The sequence below is a fragment of the Xyrauchen texanus genome, chromosome 39, assembly GCF_025860055.1.
Source record: "Xyrauchen texanus isolate HMW12.3.18 chromosome 39, RBS_HiC_50CHRs, whole genome shotgun sequence".
NCBI classification, from domain to species: Eukaryota; Metazoa; Chordata; class Actinopteri; order Cypriniformes; family Catostomidae; genus Xyrauchen; species Xyrauchen texanus.
The window spans coordinates 1,263,758-1,269,389 of NC_068314.1; the positions used below are offsets into that span (position 1 = coordinate 1,263,758).

General features: G+C 40.9%; 1 pseudogene; it reads right to left on the minus strand.

Annotated features, from left to right (window-relative positions):
- The window catches only part of LOC127632434 (soluble calcium-activated nucleotidase 1-like), a 6,338-nt pseudogene extending 2,416 nt beyond the window's left edge, over positions 1 to 3,922 (minus strand).
- Positions 3,923 to 5,632: the final 1,710 nt, after the last annotated feature.

Genomic DNA, 5,632 nt, shown 5'->3' on the forward strand with positions numbered 1-5,632 from the left:
GACGTTCGTCTGCGGTTTCATCGTAGCGTTCAGAACTTGCGCGGCGAGGGAGGAAGAACCACCGCTGAAGACGCTCGCTCCACACACCCGACTCATGAATGAGATAACCTGAGATGAAAACGAGACAGAGAGATATCAAACTTTATATAGATTTTTAAACATTAGGAGTAGATAAACACTTGGTTTGTTTGTTGCGATTGTAAGTTCAATAAAGAATAAATTGAGTTCACTCACCTGGTGGTTTGATTCCGGCCGCGGTCTTGAGCGCGTTATAATGCGGAACCCAGTTCTCGTGCTCCACATCACCATGGAAACCGACCACCTTCACCCACTCCGGGTTGTTGTTGACAAACTCGCCGGTGATAGTCGTCCATTCCTTCCCAAGACCACCGACGTACAAACGCTCATCCTTTACGGCCATCCACTCCGCCTTGAAACCTGGAATGAAGTGTCAAAGGTCAAAGAGCAGCCAATCACTGACAGCAGGGCTGAACTGAAAGTAACGGTTTATACTTAGTTGCTGATGATAAAGTTCAGAATTTCAACACATAGTAAGACAATATGCCAGTATTGGAACATCTTGCTTTGTAATACCACAGACAGCCTGTTTTACGCACTGTTGCATGCATGGGCGGCACTAGGGGTGGGATACATTGGTGCCCCCACCCCTACATAGTTCACCTATGCCTAGAAATAGCTCTGGTGATAAAGCTTTATTTGGTGAGGTCCTCTCCCTGTTGCTCTCCTACTGATCTTCATCAACACCGATTGCACCGTGTAGTACTGAAGATTGTGCATCGGCACTCTACTGCATGGCCGGCGCTAGGGGTGGGATACATTGGTGCCCTCTACCCTCTACCCCTATCACCTATACTGTGCTCTTTACATCACCATCCAGTGGCAGATCTCATCTCATTAGGACAAGGGGAAAGAGAGTAGACAGAGAGACACACCACAAGAGAATCTTAAAAATCACTTTTTATTTCCTCGCTTGGGCTCCCAGCGTGATGTTTGACTGACAGATGATTGATGTGTGTGCGTGTGTGATGCCGATTCAAACAGTAAAATACACTTCAAACGGCAGTTTTGGTGAGGCATTAATGTAAACACAGGAATTCATGTCTAATGTGAACATGAAAAGTGGATTTGTGTGTGATTACAGGTTTATTGTCGCGTTGGCGATCAAGGTGAATTGTCATATGTGTCATAATTCAGTAGCTGCAACCTCAGAAATGGTTCTTGAACAAGAAGCCTCTCTTCTGTGCTTGTCTACTCTTTAGCTGCCATTTGAATATAATATTACCCAACTCTATAGGACAGCTGTTAAACAGATCATCTCTGGGGGTCTGTGTATCTCAGCAGTATTGACGCTGACTATCACACCTGGAGTCATGTGTTTGAATTCAGGGCTAATTTAGACCTATCACATTGCATGCACAGACCCACAGACTGCCAGTTGATTTCATGATTTCATAGTGGCTGAGAATATTTCACACTTTCTATCCTCTATAACAGTGTACAATGGCTTTCCAATGATCAAAATATATTAATATCATGTCCCTTTGTCTGAAAGATACATTTCACTTGCATTTAATGGACTTTAGAGTGATTCAAAGCTCTTGTTTTACTTGATAATGATGCTTTTGGAAAATGCACCGTAGAGATTAGCTACTACTGAAGTGCTACTGACGTTCTTCTTAGTGGTTCGGGAAACCCAGCCAACACCTGTGAAAAGCAGGAGGACTGAGAAGTGTCTAATAATAATGTTTATTGCAATATATCTTATTTTCATTTCTTGTATTTCTTTCTATGGCCATTTCATTTTTCATAGTGTAACAGGGTCAGAAAGGTGCTTCCACTTGTCTACTTCATTTTGTGTATGACACTTTAATTATATTTAAGATGCACCCATTGGCTGGTGCTGAGTAGTGAACTGGATCTGATTGGGTCATTAAGATTAGCGCCAGCCGAGAAGTGGTTGCTGTGGGTGAGTGCGCCCTGGAAAAATATTTGAATTAATTTTATCTAATTTTTTCGGGTAAACATGGACATGTATTTTGTTTTGTCATGTATGAAAGTGTATTGTATGTTCTCTTCTCAAGCTACCATGTTTTATGTGTGCTAATGTTTGATTTAATGTTCATCCTCATAATACAACACGAGTGAGCATGATTATTGGGACTGACCTCGCTTTTCAATGTGTTTAAACAGAATAAAATCCACCAAAGACGTGAGATGGTGTCCATCGAGAGCTTTATTCAACACAACGCAGAGACAACCCCATTACAATTGCATCAATATGACCTATGAAGATCCATTTATAATAATAAACGTAATAATTGTAAAATAAAATAGGACATTATTATTGTTATTGAACATGTAATTATGCAACTCTAAGTATTAGGTAATTGAGTGAATATTGACTCATAAAGGCTGAAGAAAGGAGGGCGCTTCATTATATTCATGATAAAATTAGGCACAGAACAGAGGTCCACCCTGTTTCACCAAGGTCCACTCGTGTGAAGATTTCTGGCCTCGCCCGCTACACAAGGACGTGAGCGCACATGCAGGCTTAATGAGCATTCTTAGCGTTACCGTGACGGGAACAAACCTCACTACTCAAGGGGGCAATAGAGATCACTTCAAACATCTGCCATTAAACTGGATGTGTTATTATTCAGGTAAATTGCTAGAAATATTTTTACTTTAATTTACTTGCTCAGCAATTTTCTCTTCAAACTGTTGCACCATCATGACAGTAGTTGAGTTAGAAGAGAAAAGTTTCAGTATAAGCGGACAGTTCATGCTAATCTCACTATAAGCCCCTTGTGGCAACGCTGAGAAGGCAATGCATACTTGAATTAGGTTATTTGCACAACATGTGAAATCGCATATAGTATGTATCGGTAAAAAGAAAAGTCACAAGGGTTTGTGAGTAAATGAGGACTGAATTTACATATTTGGTAGTAAATAGGGTCAGTTCTGATTTATGTTTATTTTTAGTGCAAACAGGATGTAATTGCTCAGACTGATGAGTCTATACGTTGTTCTAAATAAGACTGACTGAAATGTAATTTACCTTTAGATACACTGCCGTCTCCATCAGGCAGAATGACCCATGGCACGGCTCTGTTTCCTCTATATGGTACACCACACCTGTTCGATCGTCCACGCTGTACAGGTGCCCGTTAAACGCCACCAGCTCTGAGAGCTCCATGCCTCGCCCTTCTCTGACAGATGGCTTTCCAGAATCACCGTGTCCGGATCCCACTCCACGGAAACACTGTCACCGCTCTCAGACACTAGCAGATGGCCCCGCTTCAGGTAACTAAACCATGTGTTGTCCTTTTTACCACGCGAGTTTGTGTCCAAGTCCGCTATGACTCCGATCCGGTATCGGATCCCGCCCACCGTGTTCCGGAGAGCTGAGCGGGTACGTGTCATTGTAACGCGACCCGACTGATTCGGCAGCGGCCATCATCCCTGAAACATCCCGGGCGGACGCCATGATTGCTGAACGTTCCCTCTGCTGTCTGAGCTGGAGTCGCCCGTGTCTGTTGATGTTTGGTGCAGGTATAGAAGCAGGCCCAATGCCAGCAGGGTTGCCATGGTGATGGCCCGCCATCGAACCGGAAGCGTGGGTCGGAGATGGAGCCGGTGATGGAGGAGAACATGGAGTCACCATGAACGGAAACCCGCGATGGAGTCTCGCTTCTCTGCTGATGTGGAGAATGAAAAGGAGAAGGGTTCAAACGATTATAATCACCTAACTTACATTTAATCTACAAAAAACTATACAGAGCCACAAGAATCGGGAATTTCTTCAAACTTGCGTGGCAAAATGGCCAGTGCACTATTGATAGAGCAATAAATTGACCAGACGGATGAATCTGGCAATATCTGGCCATTTCAGAATAATCATTGGGTGATAAATGTGCCAATTATCTGATTAAAGGAATATTCCAGGTTCAATACACGCTTATAAAAATTAAGTTTTTAATCACTCATATATTTCACCAGACATATATGTATTTATGTGTGTATGTATTTCACCATATTAAGTTTTTGTTATTATTATTCACAAGATATGAATTTGGAGACAGATATAAGAAATCCCTGTAGAAGCCACTGTTATAAGGTAGAAGAGATTTCAGCCGATATCTACAGCTCTAAAACACAACTAATCTGTAAAACCCATATATCGTCTGACTCTACTGTAAACATCTTCACTCACATGCTGATGAGGTTATATTTCCAACATAGATCAATTATTTTTGCCAAAGGTTTGGCTTAAAAAGTCGTTATGCACTCTTTCTTTACATTAAATGACACTTGCTAAAATAAATCTGCATAAGCAATGACATATTTAGCCCATGGCACATTTTAGCCACTGTAGGCTAACACATGTAAGCAAGTGAAGTCTATTATAAACGCTATTCTCTTCAGCACACAGTTCTCCTCCCAGACGTATACCACAACAAAACAACAGATACCCATTTCACACAACACACAGCAACAGCACGCATCCCAAGAGTCATTACTACACACTAATTACACAAAACGATTTCGATTCTAGATGGAAACTTGAAGTAATGTGCGAATATACAGACACAGATCTAAAAGACATGAAACACTCCCACACGCACACCTTCAGACACAATCACAGCACACTTTATGTAATCGTCGGTACGGCAACCGTGACTCACCTGTTAAAAGAGTCCAGCTGAAACTATCGCAGCAACATTAACATTAAATGCATCCATTTCAACAAGGACTCCAATTCTACTACAACTTCATTCTAATCTTTATATTAATACAAATGAATACTATGTGACAAGATCGACATCTTTTCAGAATAACATTGGTGAATGTATATACAGCATGCTCTGTTTACATCTGTGTTGGCTCGGGGTTGAATCTGACATGTTAATGAGTGTTTTCTCCTTTGACTTATCACTATGGAGTATGGAAAGCACTATTGTTTATAAAGCTGCTTTGGAACAATATGCATTGTGAAACATGCTGTACAAATGCATTGAATAAGGTTATTATCCACAGCCAAATCTCACAAGTACAATCCCAAATGATGTCGTTCTCCTGGTTATGCAATGAAACATTTGAAATGACCGATCATTTCATATTACAATGATTTAGTTAACTAATACATATGACTAGCACACAAAGTAGTTGGAAGCTTTGATAGGTCCAAATAATACAACACACAGTATATTAAACTAAAGCTGAACTTTAGAAGTTTATTCTGATCAAAGCTGTTAGTCAGTTGATAAACCAGCAAAATATGTTAAAAAAGGAAGGTGAATTATTCTCTACCTCTCTTTCTCTCCCTCATGCTGTATTTGTTTCTTCAATTGTGACTCCCAACGCTGATGTACAGTACAGATGAGCCGTGCAATAATGACATGACAAATCCTCACAAAGACTGAACTCTTACCTACACGTGCACTTTCACTGACCAACAGAGACACCTTAAAACGGCAGATATGAAACTATTCAGATATTGGACTCTGTGGCAGAGGTTACAGGTGTGTAAACCGCAGAAAGCAGCTCGTATTCTCTCTAAAACGCTCTTTATTGTTTACAAATGTGAGAGCTGATCTAATCATTTATTTGT